Raw genomic sequence first — 13,176 nt, 5'->3', positions numbered from 1 at the left:
AGTAGATGCAGGTGAACGTGCGGAGGAGTTGGATGTACTGGCATTTTTTTAACCAGATCCAATCCGTATTAGAAAGAAGAGGAAGCAGTTCACATATGAAGCAGATGACGAATCTATTTATAATCCGAAAGAAAAATTCAAAGTGAACTTTTACTTTGCAGTCATTGATACAGCAATACATTCGGTTGAAGAAAGATTCACATTGATGCAGCAAATTAGTTCACTATTTGGCTTCATACATGATGTTTACAGTTTGCAACATAAAACACCAAAGCAAATTACGGAACACTGAATCTGGAGAAAGCTTTGCAGCATAGTGAATCCAAAGATATTGATGCCTTTGACTTGTGCAGTTAATTGCAAGCTATTGCAAGACGAGTCCAAAGGAGTTCATCACCGCAAGATGTATTGAACTTCATATGGGAAAATAAACTGACAGTGTCCCTAACACAGTTATTGCTCTTCACATCCTCTTGACGCTCCCAGTTTCTGTGGCCAGTGGTGAGAGAAGTTTCTCAAAGCTCAAGTTGATAAAAACGTACATGCAAACATCAATGTTGCAACAAAGACTTGTTAGGCTATCTACCTTGTCAATAGAACATGACATTGCTCACAGTATTGACTTGGAGGAACTTGTTTCTAAATTTGTTAAACTTAAAGCGCGGAAACACAAATTCTAAATTATAACATATTACTCCGTGACCGTGTATTGTGTATAATGTATGTGATTTTTTTTTTGGGGGGGGGGGGGGGCAGGGGCACGCAAGTTGGAAGTTTCGCCTAGGGTGCAAAATATCCTTGCACCGGCCCTGCTTTAGCTTGATGACCAAGCTCGCTCACTCTTCCTGTTTCTCACAATGAAAAATCTCTCTGTCTAAGGAGAATTTAAATTTATTAGCTGTTACTTTAAGGCATTGTTACTTTAAGGCCTCTCTGGCACTCCATCAAGCCATACTTTCCACTTCGTGTCTCCCTCAAGAGCCTCCCATTTCTCCTGTAAGTAAGATTTGGGGATTTGGGAGAATTCATTGAGGGAGGGTGCGGGGGAGATAAAAGCAGATTGCTGCAAAGTGCCAGACTTGTCACTTGAAAATATATACACTCCTGCTACAATGTTCTTTCAAGAGGCTCCTACTCTGACATAGCAGTGAACAGAAGTAGGCATATTTCACAGTGTCAAGACTCAGGAGCCTTAGTGTCCTGGATGGAATCATTATTTAAACATCTCTGAAGCTAATACTGACGTGCTTTGTAATCCAATATAATGCTCTATAACTTAGATACAGAGATAAATCAGCAAATTTCCAGATACTATCAGAGGGGGAATCAGAGACGTGCACAGAAAATGATGAATGTGGACAATGAGCATATTTTAAAGTCAGTGTCATCAAGAAACTTTAAGATCTCTTTAGGCTGGGGGGGGGAGATTGCTTTACAACGGGCTTTCCTAAGGTATGTACAAGAAGATGTAGATATTGTAACTTTTCCCTGCTCTGCAGGTTGATGGGAGGAGAGAGTAGCGATAAAGACACAGAGGGAGGTGCGGGGAGATGAAGTTGAGAACTGTAATCAATGACAAAGGCATTTCTGTATTTAAGGCTCCAGCTGCATTAAAGATTGCTTGAATCCATAGAAACATGTTTCTTCAGACAGACCAGTTGATATACCGTTATGACAAAGCTGGTAATGAAATTACTACTTGATATTGAATAAATGGGTTATATTTCCTATATTATATTTCCTATATACTTGATAGAAAAGCTTAAATACTAAGGCAGGGGTCAGCAAGCTTTCAGAAGTGCTGTGCTGAGTCTTCATTTATTCACTCTAATTTAAGGTTTTGCATGCCAGTAATACATTTTAATGTTTTTAGAAGGTCTCTTTCTATAAGTCTATAATATATAATTAAACTATTGTTGTACGTAAAGTAAACAAGGTTTATAAAATATTTAAGCAGCATCATTTAAAATTAAATTAAAATGCAGAGCCCCTGGGACCAGTGGCCAGGACCCGGGCAGTGTGAATGCAACTGAAAATCAACTCGTGTGCCGCCTTTGGCACCCATGCCATAGGTTGCCTACCCCTGTACTAAGGGCTTCAAATTTTGCAGCCACACTCCAGATAGATATTATGTATTCTGTGGGTCACACACTTTCTGCTGCCTGCAAGGAAGAGAGGCAAAATCCAACTGCAATGGACATCAGTTACAGCTGAATGTGTCTGAGGAATCTCTTTGTGTAGGGCAGCTGGGTAGAGGAGAACTATATCCAGGCCCATCTGAACTAGAACCGAAGGCCAGGCCTATGGTCGATACTGAGAACAAAGGATTTGGACTAAAGGAATTTCTAGGTGATAGCACAGAGGCCAGAAAGCCATAGGGTTCTTAAAGCAGGATAATGTCTGAGTGTGCTGCTTTCTTTGGCTACACACAGAGCTACACACAGCGGTATCTTAGCTGAACTGGCCATTCAGTTTTCAAAAGCATCAGCCATCATTTTTGCTACCTCTGTTCAAGGATAATAGGACTTACGTACGTTTTGTGAACATAAATAGCTAAGGGGAAAATACCCTAAATTTATATCACCAAAGTCTCTTCCAATGAGAAAACAACCCACCAACAAACAATCAAACAAACAAAAAAAACCCAAATCTGCTACCATTCTGCAAAGGGGCAATAATATTATTTGTTTTCTTGGCCCTTCTTTGTCTCTCCCCAATCCAAATAGACCAGCATACGGCAAGAGAGCGCACACTATTTTAAAGTAACAGCAAGGTGACACACACCAAACACAAGCTAATGTCATTAGTCTTGTGTTTCCATTCAAAGTCATAAACTCATTCCAAAGAGTTTAAACCTATATTGAAGAGCTCATTACAGATAGACTCATGTGTTATTTTTAATTCTGTAACAATAATATATTCCTAATGAATGGGATGGGGAATGCACACAAATATGGCTTACTGTTACAATTTGTCTAAGTGGCATATATAGAATAAATTTCACTTTCTTGTACTCAACTTGCACTCCTACGACAAGAGGAAATGCACAGTTATTTAAACTGTCAAATGAATTCACTGTGCTCCTGAGGTAAAGCCCTCAGAGGGAATTAAGTGGTAAAATTGTGAAAGTTGCAAATTAAGGATTTTGTCACAGGACCACTGCAGTAATATATCACCCTTCACTGAAGAAGAACTGGCAAATGCTCTGCCTTAGCAATTAGAGTGAATATCAGAGTTCTTCAAGTTAAGCTGATCCTGGATTATTCCACTGATAAGTAACTTCCTGGCATACCCATAGCAGTTGACAATCTATAAACTCAGCAGTACCAAGAAAACCTCGGAGTCATCTCACAGATTGGTTTCACTAAGAATAATGCTCTAGAACCACTGATCCATTGCTGTTTTTCTCTAGTGACTTAAGAGGGAAATAATTGACATTTTGCAACCTAATGCGGAAGTCCTTTATAGTGATAAGTGGCAAATGGAAGGCATCTGAAATATGTGGATTGCAGTACATTCGAGAAGCTTGCTAGCTTTCAAGCAATGCTGCAAGCAGACACCATGCTCCTCACATCTTGTTATCCTCAGTACAGTATGTTCATCTGTGATGTTATTGACATAAGCTGTGACCATATAGATAATTGTTGCAACCACTGTTACATATTTGCAGCAAATATTGTATAAAGTTTGTCATGTGAGGTAAAAGGTTATGCTTTGCTAGTTATGATTATGCTATCTGTATGTGTGTATCATTTTTGTATTTGAAGTTATGAACATGGGCTATGTACTTGTATCTCAAATATATTTGAGTCCAAGTAGCCTCAGTGAAGCATTTGGTCAGATTCTTGAGAAGAGATTATTCTCAGTAAGTGCCCAATCAATAAACACTTTAACTGACAATGGACTTTGGGAGACACCAATCCAGATCTGAGCTTTCCTGGGAACATTCAAACTAGCATGTAAACAATGGCGTCGGCCTGCAAACTGAGTCATGCATGGACATGTGACTTGCCCATGTGACTCCAGACTCCATCTCGCTGCTATGATTTTCTACAGTAAGAACAAAGTGGTGTCCTTCCACAGGCAGAAGATATAAAAGTCCCTGAAAACTCCTCCATCTTGTCTTCAATCCTGCTTCATGCCTCTGGAGGGACTTTGCTACAAACTGAAGCGCTGAACAAAGGACTGAATGACCATCCCAGTTCTGGATGTACTCCAGATACTTGACTTCAACCTGCAATTTATTCCATCATTGCTACAAGCCTGAACAAATAACTTTGCAATTATTGTATGTAATTTATTCCATTTAACCAATTTTAGCTCTGATCTATATCTTTTTCCTTTTATAAATAAACCTTTAGATTCTAAAGGATTGGCAACAGGGTGATTTGTGGGTAAGATCTGATCTGTATATTGACCTGGGGTGAGGGGCTTGGTCCTTTGGGATCAGGAGAACCTTTCCCCTTTTACTGAGGTATAGGTTTTCATAACCATTCATCCCCATAACGAGTGAGACTGTTGGTGATACTGGGAAACTGGAGTGTAAAGTAATTGCTTGTTAGCCAATGAGGTAAAAACAAAGTCCTCTCTGTCTGGCTGGTTTGGTGTACCTTAGAAGTGAAAAAAAAAAAACACTCTTGGGTTGTAACTGCCCTGTTCTAAGCAATTTGTCCTGAATTGGTACTCTCAGAAGTGTCCCACCAAGGGCATCATCCCAGAAGGCAGATGATGGATGCTCATATTTCCATTAAGTTTGGAAAAAGGGAGATATAGTGTTCTGGAAGCATAAACATGGTCCCTTTATATGTTTGTACAAGCAGCTGCATCATTAAGATTTTGATTCATTTTAGCACTAATGACATCATCCAAATATGAAAGGGGAGTGAGTAGAAATGGAAATGTCATGGAAACATTGAAGGGCATAATTCATTCTCCCTTTGATGTGTACTGAGTCTGTCCTATCAATGTCAACAGGAGTTCTGCAAGTACGTCAGCTTGGAGAATAGCTCCTTGATTAATACAAGTATATTTTTATCTTTTTTTCTCCCCATAGGAGATGTTGGGGAGATCTGTGGCTAGTAATATAAATTATCTTTAAGAATTCTGTCATTTTCCTGACATGGTCAGATAGATGGTTAAGAGGACCACAGTTCAAGATGGGTTTCTGATTGTGTCCTCAAATATTGGTACATGGCCATTTTGCACATTTTTTGGATAGCAAACCTGATTCACATACACAGAATCTGATTCACATACACAGAATAGCTGTATGCCTTAGTGGAACAAGCAGTTGCATTCATGAAAACAGGTGCATTAAAAGGAAGGTTGAGGGTAGCAATTTGACACACGTATATTCCTAAAGTTTCCCAAATCATCATTCCAAGAGCCAAACAACACTTACATAGCCCTGATCATTGGGAGACCTGTTCATGTGTTTGCAGGATGATGTCAACCACCTCTTGAAACTATTTATTTTCTCTCCCTTGCTGTTCATAGAATTCTACCAGAGTCTTCTTTCTGGCATCTTTTTTAACCCCTTCCCTGGCACAACCAAATAGTTTTGTGATACCAGAAATAGACCTGACAGAGACATTCTCCAATTATGCCTTTGTTCAGCTTATAAGGTGTTAGGATAGTACAGTGATCCACAAAAAGGAGAGAGCATAAGAAATGGTTTTCCCCAAACAATAACTTGAAATTTGCTTGGTTTTACAAGTTGCTTGCTTTCCCACTGGTATGCGCCTGTAAGGTAGACAGACCCACTTGTTTTAAATTGTTTCAGTCATTACATTTCCCAAAACTGCAAGACCCTAGCAGTAATGAGAGTAAACCCACAACGACGTTTAGACTGAAACTCCAACAAGATCTCCCAAACTTTTTTTTAGAAAACAAAACACAAAGCAAAGCTGGTCTTTCCTGTCTTGATTGGAAGAAAATGCAGAGGGTTCTGATTAGCCACTCTGGGGAATTCTGACACAAGTAGGGTTAGTTCTTGGGAGTCTTGGTAACAAGCTCAAGCACATGGGAAAAGCTGGGGGCTGAGACATTTCAACAGTTCATTACTGCTTGAAGGCCTGAGCATGAACAGATTATGGGACTGATCAAGGTATCTGTCCAGGTTATGGATCCTTTGCAGGTCATCACTGTGTTGAACTGAGTAATTTTTAAGACATCACCTCTGTTTTTGTTTATAAAATACAGAGTGAATGAATAACAATCACATAATTTGTTTGCTCCCTAAAGCTTCTTAATCCGGTCTGTTTTCAAATGCTCCAATATAACATTGTTTATTTCATGGCACACACTGTGTCATTCTGCAGTAGGTGTCAGTGTGCTATTTATTTTGCCATTCTCCACTGTGGAAAGGCAAAGACATTAACATCAGCCCAACTATACAATGTCACAGTTGCCTCTCCGAGTGGTGACTGCAACATGTAAGGTCATATGAAATCTGGGTGAGACATGAACTTTAAAACATGAATGCAATAGCAGAGCCAATGCCAGTCACATCAATGCGAAGGAACAACCGCTGCTGTGAAAAGGATTTTAAAGGTCTCTTAACATTCAACTAAGTGTATTCAAACTGGAGCAAGTCTGCTATGTGCTGTTATTTAAGAAATTGACATCTATGTGATTCAAGCTTAATTCCTGTGAGCCCTCAGAGATGAATTAAAGAGCATCTTAGGAATTACTCTGTTACACTGCCTCTTCATTCTGCGCAACCTCTCTCTGGCTTTATTGCTTGTAGTTTTCCTAGGTCACTTATTGACATTTGTGCACCTGAAAGAACCTACTTCAGACTGGCAAAAAACCTGGTTTAGTCCATTTGAAACCATGTTTGAACTTTGTAACCATTGCAAATGTTCCCCTTCCTTTTTTCCCTAAAGTATGCCAGAAAGATGCCAGAAATATGAAGAAATAATTTAGGGGGGGAAAGAGTTTGGCTCTCATAGGTATTTATTGAATTAGATTTAAAAACCAAAACTTCAAACCATGTATCCAAGACTCTGAGCAGCCTTTTCATATATTTAAAAATAACGTAACATAGGGCTTTACAGACCACATAGGTCTAAGCGCTAGGGTGGCCATCTCCAGGACCTTCTTCCTCAGGCAGACAGTGCTGTTAGAAGATAAATCAAGCCCTTCAATTGTAAAAAATAAATGAAAATCCTAGGCATTTGGAACAGGAAAGAGCAAATGGGCATCTGCTATAGACCATCAAACCAGGAGGATGAGGTAGATGAGACTTTCTTTGGACTACTAACAAATTTCCAGATCACAGGCCCTGGTTCTCATGGGGGATTTCAATTACCCTGACATCTGCTGGGGGAGCGATACAGCAGTGCACAGACAATCCAGGAAGTTTATGGAGAGTGTTGGGGACAACTTCCTGGTGCACATTCTGGAGGAACCAACTAGAGGCCACACTCCTCTTGACCTGCTGCTCACAAACAGTGAAGAATTGGTAGGGGAAGTACAAGTGGGTGGCAACTTGGGCAGCAGTGACCATGAGATGGTCAAGTTCAGGATCTTGACAAAAGGAAGAAAGAAGAGCACCAGAATATGGACCCCTGACTTCAGAAAAGCAGACTTTGACTCCCTCAGCGAACTGATGGGTAGGATCCGCTAGGAGGCTAATATGAGAGGAAAAGGAGTCCAGGAGATCTGACTGTATTTTAAAGAAGGACTTACTGAGGGTGCAGAAATAAACCATCCTGATGTGCAGAAAAAATAGCAAATATGGCAGGCGACCACCTGGGGTTGAGGGGGGGGAGGTCTCTAGGGCTTAGTGTTATGTGTCTGTCTTTTATATCCTGAATACAAGTTACAGGGATTCACTGAGCAAGTGTACACATCTGTAGCGCTGTTGAGCTCTGAGGAATAACAGTAGCTCCAGCACCCAGGCTGGGCTTCTGACAGATAGGAAAGTATGGTGTTTCTGTGCTGTTTCTTCATTAAAACTGGCTGGAGTCTCTATCAAAAGGAGCAACCATCCACAACAGAATAATTTTCGTGACACTCAGGTCCCCCAGGTAGGCCTACACAGAGTACGTGGACTTGGGTAGCATTTCTAATTCGTCTCAGTTGCTGGCTGAATGTGAAAGCTTGCAGATTTCCTTATAGTGCTTAAAAGGTGCCTTGCAGAATATAGCATTAACTGAGTCTGACTGGCATTGAGATGCTGTTACACATGCAAAATACATGTGCTCTATCTTATTTACAAGGGGAAATTTACGGGTAGAAAGGAGCATGCACTAACCATAACATGCTAGTTATTGCTAGGCTAAAATTCACATACATGCCCCACATACTTTCCCTCTTCTTTCCTCTTCCAAGTCATTCTTGTTCCCCCAGCCTCCCCTTCCCCGCACACACCCCGAGCTGAAGGTACACATACATTACCTGCACAAAACTCATCCCCCGACACATGCCCACACTGCTCACTCCCTTCAGCTAATCACCACAACCCCTCTTGTTACCCAAGAGTTGTCTAATAAAACCTTTCCACCGCACCAGCATATATTCAGTATATGCTACATGTGACAGAGAAGCTATTTTAGGAATGTGGGGTGGCTGTTGAGGTTAGTGCTGGATTCCTTTGGGGAGCCAGGCATCTCTCCCTTCCAGCTGTATGCAGATTCTATTTTGAATCCCACTAGGTCACAAATTATTGGACCTTTAAAAAAAGTGACATTATTATCTGTTTAAGAAGCTCTCTCTGACCCAAGACTGAAACTCACCACTCTGAGCCTCGGGCTGTGTTAATTTGATGGGATTCCCATCAAACTAGGGACTTCTTAAATATCAAAACCATAAATCCTACCCTTAAAGCAGGGTTATGACCCCACAGTGAAAAGTACATTAGACCCCATGAAGTCCACTAGGAACTTTATTGTTAGTACTAATTTTATATAGAACATGCTCAGATACCATGGTGAAGAGCAGCACTATAGAATGAAATAAAACAAAACTAAGAAATATACCACATTTGGGAGGAGGAAGGAGAATAGACTTCTCTAGGAGCTTAATTTAAGAAGCTTTTCACATGCTTGGAATATCGCATGCAATCCAAGGAAAGAGAGATTAGTTGGCAGAAGGCAGGCAAAGAGGTCAAATGTGTACACCTCTGTCATGATTCCACAGTTTATCAGTACCATTTTCAAACATGTAGTACAGGCTTGTATACTATGTATGCACAATCAATTTTGGAACTAATTTCAGCATTATTCCTTGTATATTGTACAGCAGAACTATTGTTCTATGGAATACAAGACAAAAATCATTGTAGTAAAGACAAATCTTAGTAAGTGTAGTACTGCATTTAGTAGCCCCAAAGACTGACATTAGAGAAATTGCACGGGGGCACTTAAACCACAGTTCAGTGTGCCATCTTTGGAAAACTGAGCTACAGAGTGAAGGAACTAGAATGATAAAGAGTACATCATAATCTTGACATAGAACCAAGCCCTGCAGCTCAGAGATAGAGTTATTTAAACTGACACAAAACCTACAAACTAACCTCAAAGCAATTATTGAAAAGTCAATACAGAACTCAACTGTCTGTTTGGGAGAAAGAATAAAAGTTATGAGGCACTTGGTCAGGTATGAAAAAGAGATTTTAGGGTGATTTGATTGGGATACGTCGGGCTAGGTGGGGGCCTCTCATTCACTAGAGCACTGGTTTAAAAAACAAAAAACAAACAAAAATCCCAGCCTGATAATCCTAATCTGCCGACCCAGAGCTTCAAATCTGTCCAGAAAGGCAAAATCTCTCCTGCTCTAGGGACAGCACTGCAATGCAAACCTCATGGCTACTACTCCAGCCCATTGCCTACAAAACTGCCTGCACCCTCTCTGTGTTGCTGGTTAAGGTGTTGGGGCCACTGCCCTCCTCAGCCTGCCCCCCAACACCGCTCATCATACTGGTATATTTAGTGTGGGACCCTTGTCACTGACAGACTCTCCCTGCCTGGGATCTCACCACAAGGCTTACATGGTGAGATCAAGACAAGACAAGACAAGACAAGCCTTCTGCTCCTGGCTGATCTTTCACCCTTGTTGCATATGTCACTGTGTGAGATAAAAGACCCCACAACTAGTCTCACAACTTTCACCTTCTAGGAGAGAAAAAAAAGTCTCCAGAGTAAACAAAATGAAGATGCTAAGTTAGACTATAACTACCTTGGTTGGTCAGTGTATGATGACCATGCATTTTACAGGTCAGTCTTCAATCCCACCTCTTAGCGGATACATCACAAATTAAGATGAACGTGTGGAAAGCCAGCAAGTATTTGCCTGTCATTGCACCATTTGGCCACTAGAGGCCACCTTGGCATGAACAGATAGCTCAATGTCTCCCCTTCTGTATCACAGCGCGGAACCAGCCGCTAGAGACAATGACAAGAATAGGCTGCAAGGGCAGTAGAACAATTTCCAGGTCCCTCCCTCCCCCATAAGCTGGAGCTATGTGCACCAGCTCCCTCTCAGTCATTCAAACAACCACCTGTCCTCCAGCAATCCCCTAAACCCCAGCATCCATAGCCCACCTTGCAGCTCCAAGTCCTCTCCCTGCTACACACACATTGCTCAGGGCAGGGTGTATTGACCATGAGCCTGTGACTGTGTGCAAATTAATTTAATTTGTGTATTTTCAAATATTTATATTAAATAAATTGCATGCAATGTCACCCATGGAGCAGAACAATCCTTGGCAATTATGAACAGTGGGTTTTGCAATTGAAATAGCTCATCAAAAAGCAGGGATAGTTCAGATCTGGGTTCCCTATTATCTGAACCATCAAAGCTCCTCATCAATCCACAGTCAATGCCCCAGCCTCAATGCCCCTCCTTCATGCTACCTCCTTCCACTGAATCAAGACATATCCTCCCCAAGCCCTCGGCATCAGGCCTTCGCTCTCTGTTGTTCCCTTCCCTTCTAAAGGGACCACCACTGCCAACCCATCCCCGACAGCAAAACATGCATGAAACATTTATGGACTGGTAGAGGGGGAGGATCTAACACGACTCCCTTTCCTTTGCGCCTCCCAGTGTGTTTTGTTGTCTCCATTATAAGCCAGTTTTTCCCCAAACAGTCACAGGAACGTTTTAGATGGGTTGTGTGCCTCGGTGCTGAAAGGAGGTCCCAGTGGGAAGGACCGACCCTGAAAGCAGCGGCTCTTGAGCCACAGGGCTGGGCTTGGCTCACCACTCCAATGTTGTGATTTGGTACATGGGGTCACCGCACCACTTAGGTTTGGCCCAGCTACCTCTCCGTGGTGCTGTGACCCTGTGCACCAGGCAGTAATGCCCAGAGTAGCGATCCGGGCTTAGCTCCATGGGACAGGAGCCACTACTGTGCGGTTAGAGTGGGGCAGGCTCATTTTCCAACTCCCCACAACAGACCAGGTTAGGGTTGTGGTGCTGGGGCAGAGAGTGCCTCTACAGGTGGTCTGGGTCCCCTTCATGGGGTGAGGAGGGAAGCAGAGAAAGAGAAGAAACTTTGTGTATGATTTTCATTTCCCAACACGCGTGCGCGCACACACACAAAAATTGGACCCCAGGTGAGTCGCTGAAAAAATAAAAAGACACAGTGCAGTTGGTGGGTTGCCTTAGTATCGAGTAAAGTCTCCAGGACACGCCTCTCTCAATACACCTGTTCTGTATAGCAACATAGTATTGACCTTTCATAAACATGACAATTAATAATTATATGACTTCATAATGACATGATCATTAACAGCCCTGGATGCTGACATTCTCTTTATCCACAGGACAGGTTGAGCACAGGCATCAGTGCTGCAAAATTTTGCATGCTGCCCAGTCACTGTGCCTCAAAGTCTGGTCTGGAGCCACCATTTCTAGTGGAAGGACTAGTCATTTTCAACCTCCAAATTATTCAGTCTTTGGCCTTTCTGCCAAGACTGCCAACTATAATTCAACAATTAGTGCTTGGACAGCCATTTCAAGAAGTGACAAATGGCACTTTTATGAGAAGATAAGAAGCTTCTCCAAATTTTCCATAGATTCATAGACTCTAGGACTGGAAGGGACCTTGAGAGGTCATCAAGTCCAGTCCCCTGCCCTCATGGCAGGACCAAATACTGTCTAGACCATCCCTGACAGACATTTATCTAAGCTACTCTTAAATATCTCCAGAGATGGAGATTCCACAACCTCCCTAGGCAATTTATTCCAGTGTTTAACTACCCTGACAGTTAGGAACTTTTTCCTAATGTCCAACCTAAATCTCCCTTGCTGCAGTTTAAGCCCATTGCTTCTTGTTCTATCATTAGAGGCTAAGGTGAACAAGTTTTCTCCCTCCTCCTGATGACACCCTTTTAGATACCTGAAAACTGGTATCATGTCTCCTCTCAGTCTCCTCTTTTCCAAACTAAATAAACCCAATTCTTTCAGCCTTCCTTCATGGGTCATGTTCTCAAGACCTTTAATCATTCTTGTTGCTCTTCTCTGGACCCTCTCCAATTTCTCCACATCTTTCTTGAAATGCGGTGCCCAGAACTGGACACAATACTCCAGTTGAGGCCTAACCAGCGCAGAGTAAAGCGGAAGAATGACTTCTCGTGTCTTGTTTACAACACACCTGTTAATGCATCCTGTGGTGTCTCATGCGGAGCACAGAAAATTCACACACAACACAGCTGTAGGCAAGTAAAAAATCTTCTTCTTTATTTTTACTTCTACCTCCTTATATAGTTAAATTCAGTTACATAAGGACTAGCCATGCATACTGACGTTGTACATACTGATCATATAATTGGACAAAAGCATACTATCACGCGCGCAGCATGCACAAAGCAACAATCCTGTAGGCACCGTAAAAGGCCCTGTTTACTGTACTATGCAAGGTTAGATAAAGTTCAGACAGTCACATGATTATAACAAGGGTCCCAGTATTTTTCCAGACTGACTTGACAAATTGCGGCCTAAAATACACGATAGTTGCCCACAATTCCCCTCTTTTTATTAAATGCAGAGTCTACAAGGCGCTGCAAACTGCGCTGAATACACTGAATTATGCAAGGAATGAAAAGTATCAATAACAGTATGCCCAGCAAAACAACAATAAATGTATGAGCTAAAGACACAAGCCAACTGGGCCAACCAAAACCTGCGAGCCAAGCCCACAGGGGATCATCATTTTGTTTTATGCTTAGC

The 13,176-nt window shown here is 41.8% G+C and overlaps 1 protein-coding gene across 4 annotated transcripts in view; it reads right to left on the bottom strand.

The window, feature by feature from the left end:
- GRM7 (glutamate metabotropic receptor 7) overlaps positions 1-13,176 on the bottom strand; it is a 549,943-nt gene that overhangs the window by 295,730 nt on the left and 241,037 nt on the right. The gene's annotated exons all lie outside the window — the stretch shown is intronic.

Source organism: Gopherus flavomarginatus, chromosome 6, assembly GCF_025201925.1.
Source record: "Gopherus flavomarginatus isolate rGopFla2 chromosome 6, rGopFla2.mat.asm, whole genome shotgun sequence".
Lineage (NCBI taxonomy): Eukaryota > Metazoa > Chordata > Testudines > Testudinidae > Gopherus > Gopherus flavomarginatus.
Note: the sequence above shows the minus strand (reverse complement) of the source record. Positions and strands in the feature narration are given on the sequence as shown.